This window comes from Agelaius phoeniceus, chromosome 5 (genome assembly GCF_051311805.1).
Source record: "Agelaius phoeniceus isolate bAgePho1 chromosome 5, bAgePho1.hap1, whole genome shotgun sequence".
NCBI lineage: Eukaryota > Metazoa > Chordata > Aves > Passeriformes > Icteridae > Agelaius > Agelaius phoeniceus.
The window spans coordinates 3,462,029-3,480,090 of NC_135269.1; positions in this window are offsets into that span (position 1 = coordinate 3,462,029).

The window sequence follows — 18,062 nt, forward strand, 5'->3', positions numbered from 1 at the left end:
ATAGGTTCCTACAGCACCTTCAGAAAAGTCTATAGTTGTACCATCTGAAATAATGCTTTTGTTTCCAAATCCTGTCATTACTTAACATGATTGTCTTCTCTCAAATGTCTGAAATCTCTCTGCATAGAAAAGGGCAGCAATCAAGAACATTTCCTGACAGGGATGTTGAAATTTTCGCTTTCAGAAGGGGTATCTTGGCTGAATAAATGAGGAGAACAGAGGTATTAAGAAACATGAAAGATGCAGGTTCTTCAGTGCCAGTGGCAAGGCAAGACAGTGGTTAAAATTTTGCTGCTTAAAAGTCCTGGATTATTTCCAAGAGGATGGAGAAATGGAGAGCAGAGTGTGCTGCAAAGAACAGCAAAACGAGACCACAGTGTGCCTGGCAATCCGAGCTGGCATGCAAAGAGGTTGAAATTACTGCAAAGTGTCCCATTTCTCATGAAGTCAGAAGCACAGCAGGAATGTTGGCACTCCCCATTCCAGCCTCCAAGCAGCATGTATCATTATAACTTATTGCCAAACTCTGGTTTATTAGCACTACAGAGCCAGGAGTGTGTGTTTGTATCCCTTCTGTCACATTGCATCCACGGGGTTAAGCCTCACAGTTTGCAAAGTGGAGCAGACTAATTATCATCCATAAGAAGTGACTAAAATCTGACAGTCACATGTCTCCTGGGAAGGACAGCCCAGGGGATGTCAGCGAGGAGGGAGGGGGAAAAAAAAACACTTTGGGGAAAACTTTCCCGAGTTTTCAGCAGTTCTGGTGGTGTGTTTTCCCCTGGTGTGTCACAGAAATCCCAGGCTGCAGAAACAATTTTGATGGATGTGTCTCAAGGACTGTGGTGTGTGTGTGAGTGTCACCACCACTGTGTGGCTGACACCACCACCACTGTGTGACTGTGGCTGTCACAACCACCACAGTATGTTACCAACACCACTGTGTGTCACCACTAACACTGTGTGGCTGTCACCACCACTGTGGGTGTGTGACTGTCACCACCATCACCAGAGTGTGACTATCATCACCACTGCTGTGTGAGTGTCACCACCGCTGTGTGAGTGTGGCTGTCACCACCACCACTGTGTATCACCACCACCACCACTGTGGCTGTCACCACTCCTGTGCGAGTGTCCCCTCCACCCCTGAGTGTCCCCACCCCCCTGTGGCTGTCACGTCCCCACCCCAGTGTGAGTGTGGCTGCCTGCTCACGCTCCCTGTTGTGGCCAGCCCCAGCTGCTGACACAAAGGGTCAGCACAGCCGTGGAGAGCCCCACCCTGGCCATGGCCACTGCTCTGAGCACTGCTTCACCTTCTCCAGAGGGCTCTTCCCAAGGTCCCCCTTCCTTCCTTGTTGCCCCTTTCCATGCCACAGCTGCAGGAGAGGGGCTGTGCTGTAGGAAACACCAGGGCTGTGGGTTGCTGAAAGCTTGGGGGCCCTGTGTCAAACCAGGGCTGCTTTTGAAATAGATCAGCAGAATAAATTATTAGAGGAAGCAGAACTAACTTCTGAAAGAGCCCTTTTTTGATAACAATAGATTTTGGAGAGGAAGAGAGTCACATGAATAGCATGTGACAAAGAGAGGAGCTCACTGACAGGGGTTACCTGAACCCCCAGCAGCTGCTGAGCACCCCCGTGCTTGCTGATGTGAGCACACTCCACCTGAAGCTTGTCACTTCACTAATGACATGATTGCTAAGATTTTGGGTGGGGATTTGTCCTAACAGATGTTTTTCATCACTTTCTTTTTTTTTTTTTTTTAATTATTCCTGATGCTTTTACCTATCAAATTGCAGACTTCTTCAAAGGAAAAGGAATAGGCAGTTGTCATAACAACAAAGCTCTTCATTACCACAGGAACCTTTGACAGCTTTATTTAAAACATTAAAAAAAATTAAAAGAAGAATCCAACCAATTATTTTTATCAGTCTGATTCATGTTCTTTTTAAACAGATTACAGTGTGTTCTCTAGCAGTTACACTGTGAAGGGAGTATGGCATGAATATTTATGATAATGTAAACTTTAGGAAAAAAATTTAAAAGTGAGTTTGTTGTCTTTATGAGCTTCCTGTGGCAATAGCTCACCTTGCCTTTTAATTAGAGGATATGATGTGAAATTTAAAGGTGGAATTTTTCTTTTTTCCTCACATATGTAAAGCAAAAAAACCAAGTGTGTTCCAGAAAATTATGTCTTCCATTTTTCAAGCCAAAAAAAGGATATTAGCATCCTGAAGCTAGAGGAGGAGTGATTTGTTTGTTGAGAGGTGGAGGCCCTTTGCAAAGTTTAGGACAGGCTCCTGTTTTTAATTCTCAGTTCCCTGAAGCTGAAAGAGAACAAAAACACAAGAATTACTGTCCCATCTCACAGAAGAGGAAGATGCAGGGAGGTGTTGTCCACAGCCCCTCTACTCCCATGAAATAGCCAGTTTATTGGGAAGTGCGACTGGCTGGGGCAGGAGAAGCAGGAGGCAGATCTGGGGACAGAGCCCTGCCTGCCCACAGGAACCAGGAGCCAAAGACTCATTGTATTTCTTCACACAAAAGAGGTAAATAGCTCCAGCTTCTTCCTGTTTAACTTGCACACTCAAATATGAAAGATGCTTTTCTGGATTTCACATTCTAATTCTTAGTCTGAAATAAAGGCTAAATGCCTTTCATCTGTTCAAGTCATTTACAGTACCCTTAGCAAAAGGATTTTTTTACAGCAAAGTGAAGGATAATAGTGGAATTGTTAAACTCCTACCCTTAAAATAAGCCACATTTGTCCTCAGTTTGAACAGTGATGTTTCTTGCTGGGCGTAATCAACAACTTAATTCTCTCCCTAAGCCAAGGAAAGAATGAATATCTGCAGAGACCTATCATTCTGTCTCCCATCCATAAAGGAATATAACAAGCAGCTGTTGCATTTATCTTAAGAAGATGATAACTCTAAATTGCCTCATGTCACAGGCACTTCTCCTGCAGATGTCCCCAATTCCTCCATCAAGAGGATGACCATGAAAAGCAGGGAAAATCCCAAATACATAAGGTCAGACTCCTCTCCCAAAATAATAAATTACTTAACCTCGGATGTGTTGGGACCCTATTTCCTGCCAGTCTGGGGGCAGAGAGGTTTTGATTTACCTTTAAAAACAGGCTGGCCACATACAGCAGGACTTGTTTTCTCCCTGGGTGGAGAGGATGGGGTGCTGTAGGTGTTATCTCCTTATTTCCTTCCTCCTCCACCTACCCACAGGCTGGGTTTGATGGCTTCCCTCCGAGGGGAAATGTGGCCCTGGCTCTCCCCTTCCACGAGCTGATGTTGGGAGTTATTATTTAATGATGACAACTGCACACATACAAGGTACTGCATTAGGAAACACACACACCATCTGCCAGATCCCAGGATTTAGCTGTGGGTGTACAAGAGAGGAGCCTTATGAGCATTAACTTTATTCCAGGAGACCATAAATGCAGGTCTCCTTGCACAGCACTGCCGAGGGAGGCATCCAGGGGAAGAGCATTCCTCCATGATATAGTCATTACTGCTTCAGCAAGATGTTAATTTTTACAATAAATAAGCTTAATTTTTTTTATGCAGATCGTTTTGGAAAATAAACAGGCCATTTTTATGAGCTACTTAGACCCAGGGCTGGGATGGGATTTGTGGTAAAGTCCTGCATACACCACAAATAGTAAGCAATTTTGAGTTCCTGGGGAGTTCCTGCAGTTCATTATTTCTTGTGGGTTTTTAAATAACTTATAAGTGCAACATTTTTGCATGTTTCAGAGCATTTAGAAAGCAGAATCATTGCCGGGAGGAGCTCAGTTCCTGATTACCAGAGAAAGAAGGTGACTGCAATCCATGGGCTGAGCTTGTAGTTTTACCACAGCACCTTTCTCTGATTGCTTCTGGAGAACCTGTATGGAAAACAGAGAGTGGGGGAGCTCCTGTGGGAGAGCCTGACCACCTTGGAAGCAGGAAATCCCTTGGGCTTGAGTGTGGTCTCCTCTGCTAGCCATGTTTGTCACTTCAGCAGAGGCTAGCAAACAGCAGGAAACTCAGTTCAGGTGTCTTTAACCACAGACTTCACTTTTAGAAAGAAAGTAATAATGCAGCTTTGGACCCCTGAGGATATCACTATCCTGCCTGACATGGGCTGTGAATAGCAATGTACAATAGATGTGTGATTCTGATGTGAATTGTTGATTAATGTTTGCTGAAGGAATAATGCAGCTGTTGTCTTGAGGATAACAGAGATGTTGTCTTTCTCATGAAGCATTAGAGAAAGAAATGATATTACAAGCCAGAGTTAGGCATTTGATATCTTACATGACTAAATCTCAAGAGGGGACTGATTTTGCCTTCTGGCCAGCCCTGAGATGAATTCATTTGTATGACAGCCTCTGTTATGACACTAGATATGATATCATGTCCTGGCCACAAGGTTTCACAGTTTTGGTGAGATCCTGTGAAGGAGATGAATCATTCCAGCCTGGCTTTCAGAAGACAAATGTGGCAGGTTCAGCTGCTCCTGTTGACCTTGTGGGACATGGCTCAGTTCATAGAATCACAGAATGGTTTGGTTTGGGAGGGACCTTAATGTTTCTCCAATTCCAACCCCCCTGCCATGGGCATGGACACCTTTCAATAGACCAGGGTGCTCAAAAGCCCCATCCAGCCTGGCCTTGAGCACTTCTAGGGATGGGACATCCACAGCTTCTCTGGGCAATCTGTGCCAGGGCCTCCCCACCCTGACAGTAAACCTGCCTTGTGTCTGCCTGGGAGCCTGGGTAAGGGTGTGCAGCCTGAGCCTTCATTCCTATCTTGTAAACAAGCTGATTTCATATTGTTAGGAAATCTCATTTTCTCTTTATCTGTGGAAATGATGCTCAGGCACTGTGGAAAAGGGGATCACATAACCAGGTTAGTTTTGGCTGCATGCAGGCACACGTTGTGTCACTGCATCACAGAGGCATCATCATTTCAGCAGCTACAAGTTTATGTAAAACACTTCCATTCCCCGTGGCAGGAAGGTTTATTAGCACTGTATTCCTCTTCTTGCTATCCACTGAGCCAAGGAGCTGTGTCTCACAGTTACAGAAAGGAAAATATAATATCTAGGCTGGCTTTCCTAGTGCAGCCTAAGGGGATTGCTGTGGCTTTCACCCACACCTAACACATCCTCTGCAGGACAGGGGATCCCAGTGACACCAGGCAGCAGCCTTGGTCAGGTCTGGATACAACACCAAGGCAACCACAGGGGCCATGCTAACAATCCAAGCCATGAACAAACTGGCAGCCAACTGGAGCTGACCCTAGGGACCCACCTGAATGAACAATGCTCCCTCCACACCCTTGGGCAGGATCACCATGGAGTCTTGAAACTCTGCAGCTGTCAAAGAAACCGTTTATTTTAAAACATTGGCTCTAAATCAAATTCTAGGCAAAACAGCAAGCACAGGAAAACATCAGTAGTTTCATTTGGTAAGGTAGGTACAAGTGTTTGTGTGCATTTTTTTTTCAAACATGTTTTATAATGTAAATACAACCTGGATGAGAAAGAGAAAAATTGTTTTCATCATGAAAGCAACTGTAATTCCCAATTAAACAAGTCCTAATAAATGTTGGTATTGTTCTGTCTCTGTGGAGGCCACCACTAGCATCCCACAGTGTGGAGCCCCCCAAAGCTCTTGTTTGTTTCTAAAGCGATCAGGTCACACCACTCTGTTCCCCCCAATTTATTTAAATCTGTTACTTTATTTCAAGTGCTAATTATCTCTCACAACAAACAGAGCCTTGTCAGCTGCAATTACTGGCATTACAATAGATTATCAACAGAAAAGTGTGTCTTGAAGCAAGAAGTGTTGCCTTGGTTACCAACCCAAAACGCTCCTGGATTGCATCTGTAACCACAATTTCCTGATTATACCTGAAATATTTCATGAGCGAGGCCCCTCTTTTCCTCCTAAATTAGTGCAGCCAAATTTTACCCTACAGAACCGTGGATTTAAATCACAACAGAGCGAGTTTGGAGCCAGTGGTACCATACCCTAAAGGCAAAAGGAAGGGGTTCCATTCCGCATGAGCAGAGGGGGATGCATTTTGCTCCTGTAGAATCATCCCTGTGCTTTCCCAAGCCTTGTGCCTGGCTCATAAACGAGAGCAGGCTGTTGCCCAGGAAAGCAAAGCGAAGCAGGTGTGCTCCACCAGGCCCTTCTCCTCCCTACCAACCACCCTGACACGTGCAGAGAGCTAGCATGGGCTGGGAGCCTTGGGCTGGTTGTGGAGGCAGCTTTCAGGATGGCTGTGGGGGGAGAGAGGGGCTTGGTTTGCCTTGGCAGGAGGAGAAATGTCAGCCACAAAGGAAGCACCAGTGCCGGCGAGGAGCTGGGAGGTTGGGGATGAGGAGCTGGGAGGTTGGGGATGAGGAGCTGGGAGGTTGGGGATGAGGAGCTGGGAAGTTGGGGATGAGGAGCTGGGAGGTTGGGGATGAGGAGTTGGGAGGTTGGGGGTGTCCCTCCTCCTGTGTCACACAGCCAAAAGTTAAAATGCCTCTGCCTGAGAGATGTGTGCTTGTCTTTCATCCCACCTAGGGTGGGTTTAAACAGGAAGGAAACAAAACCAGTGTGGAAAAGGTGCTGAAACTTTGTGACCTTGTCAGCTGAGGGAGGTTCCGGCACTGCTCAGGGATGTGTGTCAGTCCCCAGAGGGGATGGATGACAGAAAAAGAGCAGGGATGCCTAAGCTTAATTTCCATTTGTGGGAACCCAGAACATCCCTCTGGCAGTCCAGGATGGCTATGACTCTTGCTAGGGGGCTCAGAAGCCCTGGCATGGAGCCCAAAACACCTGTGGTTTTGATTATGACCCGTGGAGCAAATTACCAACCTTAGATGAAGACCAGCAAGCCACAACAGTTTAGGTAGAATAATAGTGAAGTTATCACGGGGTGGAAAAGCGGATTTTAGGGTCTTTGGTATGGGGGTTCAGGGGGGCAAGATGGAGGGAACTGGATGTGTCCAGCCTTTCTCCTTCTTCTTCTTCTTCTTGGCCTCCATCTTCTGCTGTGATGTTGGCACTTTTAGATTGGTTTAGAGCAGAAGCTCACTGTCTAACACAGGTGATAGGTACTGGAAAGTAATTGTAAACATTGTACACGTAGTTTTTAGTATAAAGACATAACAGCACCCCAGGGGCAGGCAGAGTGCCTGAAACTGTCCTGCTGGACAGATCTCAGCAGGACAGGAGAAAAAAAATTATAGATATGGAACAATAAACAACCTTGAGAGCAAGAAATGAAGAGCCCTGACTCCTTCTTCAAGCGCCGGGCTGGGAAAAGAGACTTTTCTCAGGGTCACTCTGACCAGTAGAGATCCCGACACCATTAAATGTCAGGTCTATCCTAAACTGCAGTCCCACTGTTTATTTGGAGTCTATTTTATGAGGACTTTTTCCCTGCAAAAAGAGTCGTCACATTGCAAAATTGTGAAGCTGCATATAATGGGATGCTGACTGCACAATGCACTACAGCCATGCTCTGCTATTATTTAACAATTTAACTGTTTATTTGGGCCCCCAGCTTGTGACTCTTAATCTTTCATGAGCAGCTTTCCCCTTCTGTGCTTCCCAAAACCCTCGTGATCAATTTTAATGCACACACATCATCTCCCTAGCCTTGAAATGGCTGACTAGCCCTTTGCCCATCTTTATGCCTAAGCCTATCAAGATCTCCAAACAATACATTAGCTTACCCTAGAGGAATCTAAAAATTCCTCTAAAAACGCTGGGAATGCTGACCAATTGGGGTAAAATATGGTGGAAGTCTTTGCTTTCCTTTAAGTTCTTTTTAAACTGGGGATTTTCAGATCCTGTGAGGGGTGTGGTGTCAGGACATTTGGCCAGAGAGGAGGAGAGGAGCCCTGGACCTGTTTCCTCCCCTCTCCTACAGCAGTATGGGTCTGCAAGGATGGGGCTGCATTTTCCAACCTCCCTTTGGGTAGCTGTACCATGGCACAGGAGAGATTTATTTAGTGGGTGAGAGGGAGGGAGACCACAGCCAGTTGTGTGCTTGTGGCATTTTGCTTAAAAGATGCTGAGTTCCAGTCCCAGCTCTTTCTGTATTTTATCTGTGTAAAATCCATGCAATGTAAAAAAAAGATCACTCCCAAATATCAAATACTCTTGCATGCATTATGTGTTTCTTGCTTGTGCACCCTCTTTCTCCTCTTTTCCCAGCTCAATTCACTCCTTGGCTTTTCAGAAGAGCTGCTACCTTCACTCGCAGCTCTTATGGCACACAGAGCATTCCCACATCTGTAAGGGCACCGTGCCACCACTGGGCTGTGCCTTGGTGCTAAGGGATGGACACGCAGGTCTGAGTCCTCTTACAGTGAACAAAAACATGTCTGGATGTGCTGAGTCTCCTTAAGAGATGTAACACTGCAAAACCCAATTGGCAAAGTGAGGGTGAGCCCAATTTTCCTCTCTTGGGTTCCTCAGAAGGGCTGGATCAGTGGGACTGCTGTGAAAAATAAATCACTGCTGATGGAAATATCACCTTGGAACCAGTCAAACCCACTCTGAGGAACATGGTTTTATTTCAGCTCTGGAATCACTGTGTAGGAATAAATAAGAGGCTTTGGGGGCATTCTGCAGATCATTGGGGAGCATACTGCAGAGTCTCATCTTCACTCACGTTTTTCATCCCCTCAATTTGCACAGCAGGAGCACTGATTTGTACTCACAGCAGAACTGGCTTCTGTTTATCCAAACCCAAATATAAATATTTCCATAAAGATAAAATTTTAATGCAGGGCTTTATGACAAAGGCTGTTATTTGCAGGCTGCCATTAACAAATCCATGCTGCTGTGGTTTAAGTGGGAAAATTTAGAGCTGATTATAAAATGTTGTAATCAGGTGCAGCTAAGAAGATATGATAATACCTGAACTGGAGACAGAAGGTCCTGTTGGGGATAAAAAAGCAGAGTGAAGGACTAAGGCCAAGCCTAAAAGGGCACAGCCAGTGTCTAGCATGGCAGCACCATCAGAAGAGTTGCATGATGAGGTTCTCCCCCAGAACGGATTTCCATGAGTTAGCCCAGGGAGAGAATGGGAATCAACACAGCTCCTTCACAGATACATTTTGGCTGCTTCAAAAATTAACTCATTAATTCTAAGCAAACAGAAATTCAAATAAAAGTTAGTCTGCTTTAAGAAGAAGTAACTAGAGCAGAGGGAAATGGCAAAGCAGCACAGAGAAAAGTCTGGATACCCAGAGAGGGACAGGTTAGTCCATTATGCTCTTACTAAAATGAGACTCCTCCCACTTTTCCCTAACTTTGGTATGTGCATTATTTTTGCTAACAGCCTCTGTGGTATCCTGAACCCATTCTGAGGAAGGAATAGGAGCTGATTGCAGCCAGGCCCTGGTGTTTGCTGAGCTGGGCAGAGGAGGAGGAGGAGAGCAGACTATGGCGCTCGGGATGGCGTGGGCACGAGCAGCTTTCTGTGATTCCTCACATGTGGCACTTGAGTGGCCTTTAATGCGTTTTGTCTGCATGAAGCCAGCCCTGGAATAGGCCTAAAAGGCTCCCCTGCTAGAGTGCAACAGGTTTTGACAACCACCAGTGCTCAGAGGAAGAACAAATGTGTGATTTAGACCATTGTCGAGGACTCTGTCCCTGCAAAGAGAGTTGTCACATTGCAAAATTGTGAAGCTGCATATAATGGGGTGCTGACTGCTCAATGTGTTACAGCCATGCTCTGCTATTATTTAACAATATAACTATGGTTATTTACCAATCTTAGATTGCCAAACCACAGAGGAGCAAAACTACATGAAAAAACTTAGCATGTCTAAAGCAAAAATTTGTTCTATCTCAGGCCATGTTATTATATTTTAAGATTTTATTAAGAAATAAATTTATTGAGCATTGTTTGCCTTAGAGGTGAGTAGCTCTGAAACTCTATTTCTTGTATCCACATAACCATGCTTCAGTAAATTTTGATGTTTTAACAAGAGTTTGGGGTCAGTTTCCTTAGGCAAGCTGAAGAAATTATTTCTGATGATTTAGTTAGTAGTGGTGGTGTGGTTTTCTGTAATCATACACCAGGCAGCTGGAATGAGGTGGAGAAATTAATCTCTGGTGCACCTTTAGAGTAGATGGATAAATAAACCCAAAAGGAATTGAAAGAAAAACATAACTTTAGACTTATTCTAGAACTACTTTTGTTTTCTGTATACAATAGAAGTTTACATGAAGAAGACTGAGAGTGAGAGGCACTGGGAAAGTTAAAAAACCCAATTCCAATGGATAGTTAATATGAAATTAACAATGTGGCACTGTGCAAGCACAGAAGAGAGGGAGCTACTTCATCCCACAGCCTTTGCTGTAAGGAAAAAAAATAAAAAGCAACTTTAAAATGCAGCCTTCGATTTTCTTATTTTACTCCCTTTCTCTGAATGTCCCTTATTTGTAATGCTTGCTTCTGCCTTTCTGACAAGCCCCAAATTCCTCAGCTCCAGGAGCTGTGGGCACATGAGAGCTGGCAGATCAGGCCTTGGCTTCCCTTCCCTTCCCTTGGAACATGCTCCCTTCTCAGATGGGGTGCTGCTCCAGAATAGAAATAACTAATGGCACTGGGGCTGCTTGAAAGCCACATGGAGGGAGGAAAGAGATGTTATTCACTTCAGCAGTGCAAATAAAGTGAGAGCTTTCTTTCTACAGGCGTGTGTGGGAAGGGCATCAACAGAGCAATTACATGGTGGGTGGGAAAGGGGATTTTGTCACTTTGGCAGTGCTGGCAGACAGAAATAAACTGCTTCTAGGGGAATAGCAGGGTAAGAACTTGCACATCAAGAGCATAAGCAGAATTAAAATGGGCCCTTAAGGGGATTTATTGAGGGCTGGGTTTTTTTGTGTTTTTTTTAAAGTGCCTAAGGCCCCTCCTATTTCATTGTGAGCAAGCCAAGAATCAGGAGCAGGGTGAAAAAGTGAGCAAGTTGTATCAGAACTAGTAAGAAACTCTTCTGACTGCAAGAATTTGACTGCAACTCTTATGCAGCTGTTACAGAAGGTGCAGAATGGCACATTCAGCGTGCAGGGCTGGTGAGAGGAGTAGTGGTCAACAAAGCAGAGTGTAAGAAACCCTCTCCTTTTTCAAATTAAAAATGGAGTCCATTTCCAGAATAGAAGAGAATAGAATGTAGCATGGAATGGAATGGAATGGGAATAGAATAGAATAGAATAGAATGTGCTGAGTTGGAAGGGAACCCTCAGATCATCAAGTCCAGCCCCTGGCCCTGCACAGGACACCCCAAGAACTGCACTGTATGCTGGAACTACTTGTGTTTGTTTCCTGGTTTCTCTGGAATTTCACATTACTCATAGGAAGGCATAAGGCAAAGCCTGCTCCATGTTGACTGGAATAGGGAAAGGAAGCATTGCTGCTCTGCACCCACAACTGCAAGGTGCTGCTGGCCTTTTCTGGGAAATAGAATAAAAATATTTCTAACACAGGTTACAACAACATTGAACCATTGTTAACACATTCAGGTGATGGAGATGGTTTTGCTCCTTTCTCATGTTTTTTCTTGCTAAAAGAAAACCTGTAGTGATGTCCACCAGTGCAGATGAACAGACAGTTGTAACGTGATAGTGATGAATAGGAAATAGCAGATTGCTTCAAAAGAAAGATAAGAAATGTGGTGTGTGGAACAGAGAGGGGTCCCCCCTCACATATAAAACACACACTGCAATTTCATGGGCCCCAGATGCCAACAACCAAATGTGAGTCACTCATTGCTTAGTGGAGCAGCTCATCAGAGTCCTTTGGTGCCCCAGTGCTGCCAGCAGCAGGCTGGGCTGCCATGCAGAGCACTGCAGCTGAGACAGAACAAACCTGCCTTCAGCTAGACAGCCTGCAGATGTTTGAGATGGCAGATGATTGGTGATGTCACATAAAATTGACAGCTCTTCAGACAAAAGGAAGGAGCTTGACTTAATGAGTGCTATGGGTGGGTGTATAAGCAAAGACTTTACTAAGAATTATCATTACCCAGGAAAGGCAATTTTCAGCTGAATTGACATTGCAGTAATTAAGGGCCAACATAGAGAATCTTGGTCATTATAACTATTTAAATTTCCAAATTGCTTAGTTTAGAATTGCTTATGCTTGAAGTGCTACTGACAGCCCCATCACTTTCTATTCTCAGCCAGCTTGATTGGCAAATTGATGAGGTCTGTACCTCACAGCCACAGTTCCACCTTGGTGCCAAAAGTCACTACCTGGAGCAGAACAGCAAGCAGCAACTATGGTCACATCAAACCACAGTGAATTTAAGTTTTAAGTTCACTCCTTGATAGTGGAAATGCACATCAAAGGGGTCACTGGGTAGCAGATTCTTAAAAACTGTGGTGAAGGATGTCTTCATATTTCAGTTATTTAAGTTTACCTTGCCTGTGAATTATCAGCCTAGTTGGACTCCACACTGCTGGACTGCTTCAGAACCCAATTTTTTTCCTGACTTTTTTCCTCTGTGTTGTCAGCCTCAGGTGGACAATGCTTTTCAAATGGCAAACGTTATTCTCTGGTCACAGGAACTTTCTTCAGAGATGGATAAAAGAAACATCTGGACCGACTGAGGGGATTGCATTATGTCTTGCAGGAACTCTCCTAATTCTAAAAGTGAATCATTATATGTTGTACCTGCCAGTCGCTTTAATTCCCTTGTCATAGCAAAGTCAGAGAGACTGGGAGACACAAACCATATTTTTATTTTAACAATTTAGAAGACTTTGTGCATTATTCTGCAGGAATGGAGGCACTGGTCTCCTTTAGCTTTGGCATGTTGGCCTCCTTTTTTTCCCCCTGTAAAAACATATTATTGTGCACTTATTGTGCACTTTGTTCTACCAACTTAAAGAGAGAGAAATTGTTTTTTTAGTCCCTCTTCCTCTGTACTGTCACTTTTGATTCACAGTTGCTAAGCATTGCAAAAGCTCACCAGAGGGACACTCTCATAGTGTGATTTGCAAACTTTGAAATAACACCCACCAGCAGAAGCACCATATGCTACCAAGTTGCACAGTAAACTGACAGCAGTATTTCATTTATAATTTGAATTTCCAAAAATGTCAGCATTTTTCACATCAACAAATGCCTCTCAGCTTGCAGTGCATGACTCTTTCCTCTGAGTGGACATTAAATTGTGCTAATTCTGCTTGAATTTCTGCAGGCTTTATTAATGAAAGACACATTAAAATCAATTCTCTTTTATTATGGCGACTTGTCATATTGAGACAAAATAAATCTGTGAATTTTCTGAATGTGCAGATAAGTCACTGGGCTTAAATGCTCACCCCAATGTGTGTGGAGTTTATGGCATGTGGACTTTGAGGCCCTTTGTAACACTGATAATCCAGTGCACCCTCTTTGATAATCAAATAAAGTAATAAGGAATAGTTTTTTTAATCAATCAAAGGCAAACTTCACATAAAACACAAGCTGTTCCCTTTGTGGTTAATTTTCATCCAGCTGCACTTAAGTACAACAGAGCCAGCAGAGAAAACTACTTGGCAACACTTCCTAATTAGGGGACGTTAATTACAGCTAAATACTATACAATTTCTATCTTATAAGAGTTCACCTAAATCAATGTTATTATGGTACTAAAGGAATTAATAATGATTTCATACGCAGAAGCTGTTGCCAAACTACCCATTAGTTCAGAGTTTAAAAGGACTTTACAATGAAATCTCTAAATCTGCCTTGCAGAAAGCACTGGAGCGCTCGCAGACAATCACACATGGCACTTGCATTGTGCATTAACAACTGTGCCTGATGGCATCCCCTGCTCCTGCCAGGGTGTTGGTGGGCAGGGAGGGAAAGGCTCTGCAGGACAAGGCACACGTCCCCACAGAGCTCTGTCCATGAGTGGAGATCCGTCTGTCCTTCCACGGGCAGGTTTGGGGGCAGGTTTCATGGGGCAGGCAGAGCCTCTGGAAAACCCACAGGGTTGGAGTTCTGGATGCTGAGAATTTCAGACTTTCTGTGCTGACAGACTCTGACTCCCAGGAGAGCACTGCATTTCACTTGAGGCCATGGAGAAGCTTCCAGAATTGATTGATAGCACTGGGATTATGGGTGTGTAGTTGGTTAGAAGTCTGTAATATCACAGGGCAGAAAACTTAGAGTTTGGGGTTTTAGAATATAGCAATATATATGAGGCAAGATGGAGATTTTAGGGCAGAGGTTGGTCCTTCTTCACTTTCTTCTTCACCTTCTTCTCCATGGGTTTGGGTGGTATTATGCAATCAGACAGAAAAGTCCACAGTGCAGACTTGGAGTGATTGGTTATTGGGTTAAAAGGGAAAATTATTTAGGTGTCATTTCTTAATAGGACAGTTTAGCCTTAAAAGACCTTGTAACAAGAGATAGTTGGCCATTTTGTGCCTTGTTAATGAAAGACTGCAGAACTCCCTGCTGTGAGACTGTAACTGATAAGAAATAATAAATACCTGAGCCTGAACGTGAGTGATAGTCTCAAGTGCCTTCAATCCTGACCTCGACAGAGGTAGAAAAAGGGAGCCAAAAACCAGCAGCACAGACATTTCCCAGGTCAGGTCCCAGTCCTGAAATACAAATTGGGATGTGTGGGCTGGGATCACAGCCCCTCTGGCTGCCAGGCCGGGGTTCAGACATGATCCTCCACTGAGGATGGAGAACGTCTGGTGGAGCTGATCCATGCTGAAGTGTCCTTCACTGCATCTACTCACATCCATGCTTTAAATGCAACACAAGGATTAAAACACTTTTTCTTGCACCTTGCATTTCTGGCAGCATTTGCCTTGTTAAAATTATGGCTTAACATTTCTAAATCAAATCCAAATTATCAAAAAGGGAGGAACCTTTACCTACTATTCAGGCAGAGAATTTCTCCCAGGTTATTTATCCTTAAACAGGGATCTATTAATGTCACAGCAGCCTTGTCAGTAAAGTGGGAAGAGAGATCAAGACTAGCCTGGATGCACAGAGCAAAGACCTGGTCTGCACAGAGCCAGGGAATTGAGTGAGCAGTTCCTCAGCTCAGGCTTTGCACAGAGCAGTCCTGGATGGTTTAAAGCCTTCTTTGTGCTCACTGGGTTTGAGGCAGCTGCACTCCCTCCATTTTCCTTCAGCACAATTTGTACAACTCCCAGGACTCTCCCTCTGTTCCAAAAACTTGTTGGGCTTTTCCCTCACCCTGAGTTATTGCTGCCCTGGGAAACACTTAGCTGTACCCTTCATTTCCACGGGGAGCTTCTCCCTCAGAGTCCAGCTCCTCTTTTTCCCATTCTGGCCCTTTTGTTCACTGGGGTGGATGAGGTCTGGTTGGTGCAAAGAGATACCTGAATTTGGTGGATGGCAGAAGGGAGCTGCTTTACAACTTCATTGGTTTATTTCCCAGAAATGGACAGAGAAAGATTTGTGTTGTTGCAGTGAAAAGCTGCTCAATTTGTATGTTTTAGAGTAAATCATGATCAAAGCAAGTTATTGATTTATTAATGGCATGTAATTAACTGGCAATCAGCGAACCATAAATCCAGGGTCAACATCAGCACCACAACAGATAAACCACAAAAAGAGATGCTTCCAAAATGTAAATAAACGCTTGTAAATTCAAAAAGAGCCTTCCACATGTAATTGCCAAAAGGCTCCCACCACATTCACCCTGCATGAGGGCGAAGAGGGACCCCACAAGGCTGCATATGCAATTTGGATTCCCTGGACTGTCAATGCACTCAGGGTGTGTGTGGACACACAGGGAGGGGGCACTCCTTGCCTTTTGGGGCTGGGGATGTGAGGAGCTGCCCCCAGAAGGGTGAGAGAACCTGGCAGGAGTTTAATGCCCAGCACAGGAAAAGCCACGTTCAGCAAACACACGCAGAGTTTTGTAAGGCAGCTCCTGAGCTGCCCGGCTTTGAAGAGCCGGCCTCCAACCAAGTTATAAAAGTTGTTTTGCTGCACTGCCCCAGGATGGGAACATCAAAAAGATCAGGAGATAGATGCAAAATTAACCCTTTCTAAGGAGTCAACAGTGAGAACATGTGGAGGAAAGGTTTGTGGATCAATACAGGTATCCACAATCACTAAGGAAGGCAGGCAACACTGGGAGATGTACCAGCCTGCACCTGAAACCATTGCCCTGACTTTTTGTTAAAGTTTTGATCCCTCTGGGGACAGTAATGACTACGTGGGGTTGCTAACCCAAATTTATTCCAACACTGGGTGCCCGTGCACAGCACCCAGCTGGGACACCCCAGAGGAACAAGAGGCACAAGGCCAAGCAGGGAAGCCATGCCCAGAGCAGAAGCCAGGCAGGAAAGCTGCAGGGAGATTTGTGTCCATCAGGATATCACTGCCTTGGGGCAGGATTACCCAGTATTTTTTACATATATTACAGATATTACATATACTACATATATTACAAATATCCCAGCTTACATTTATTACAGATATCCCAGCTTTCACTCCCACAGCCACTGCTCTTCCTTGAATAACCAAGACAGCACTCTGCCTGCAAACCACAGTGTTTGGCCTTTCACTTTGTAGTGAAAGCACTTTTTGTTTAAGAAAACATATCTGTATCAGCAGGAGAATTGCATTTTAGGGAAACATTCAGCAATATTTACACCAGCAGAGCACTAACAGATAGTGCTGCATCTTTCACGTATGGAGCAAAGGGCTGACTTGCAACAGACTGCTATTTTGATAAGAATACCTTCTGCTTAGGAACTATTCTTAAGTTTATTTTTCAAGTGTTATTCCAAATCCATGTTATAAAATGTTTATACATGCACTTAGGAACATGGTTATGGTATAGATGTAAAAGGAAAAAAAAAACCACCCCACAACTGGTGTCTTTTCTCATACTTAAAATGTCAGAATGGATTTGCAGCTCTCTCACCCTGGGGCTGTGCAAATCCAGCCCTCACAACTCGGGGGATGCTGCTAAAGTGCCCAGATGCCCCCCAGGCCCCAGCACACTTCTGTGGTGCTCACATCCACAGGGCAGCCCAGGAAATCCAGGAGCAGAGTGGCTCTGTCACCTTAAGGATGTGAAAGGAGATGTTCCCGTGACAATAAAAGCATTCCTAAGTGCACCTCCAATCATAAATCATTTTCAAAATTGCTCCTGGCTTTTTAATTTCTTTCATTTGGAGGATTTATAGCGCTCTGATGTGCCAGAATGTTTATTCCATGGGCTGCCCGTCACGTGGCACCCCACTGGCACAGCACCAGGCTCCAGTCCATGTTAATCTAAACCTCTGCAATGATCATCTGCAGCTTCTAATAAATGACTGATAACTCTGGGTGTAACTCTTGCAGTGATTAAAGTTAACATCAGCACAGAGTGCTTCAGTGTTTCAGCCTCTTCTTGACGGCTATTTGCCATTCTCCCTTTTTAGTATTGCCATCACTGAAACAAAAAGCTTCTTGTTTGAAAATTATTTATGGAGTGTTGCAGTGCTTTATAAGATTTTCATACACCACTCTGTGAGCTGGGATCCTTTTGGATTAGAGTGTACTCTCAATTTCAGTCCACGGATGAGAACGACTTGATTTCCTTTCATAGATTGCAGCTCCAGAAATGGCCATGAATATGTATTCTGTCTTTTGACACTCCTTTGAGCTGGCTTGTGGGGAAAGCTGTACGAGATCTGAGAAGTTAGAGTGGACCCACAAGACCCATCTGCCTCCCTGTGCAGGCTTGTGCTTTCTGAACCCTCCTGTATTGGGTTGGGTCCCAGCTGAGGGGCTCCTGCTGCCTCCCCAGTGGGCTGCCAAACAATCTTAGACAATGGAGACTTGTTGGCACTCATCCTAAACTCCCCCTTTGTTATTTTTGCCTGGTTGCCCTGATGTAAACCCAGCACCTTGTATCAAACCATTCTTCTCCATTGCTGTCATTCACATTTACCTCCATCAACACTTTTGCACCCATGATGTGCAAAGGCACCAGCCAAGAACCACAACATATCCCAGTAAGGGCTGTGTGAAAACAGGACCAAACAACCAATCCCTGCCTCAATGA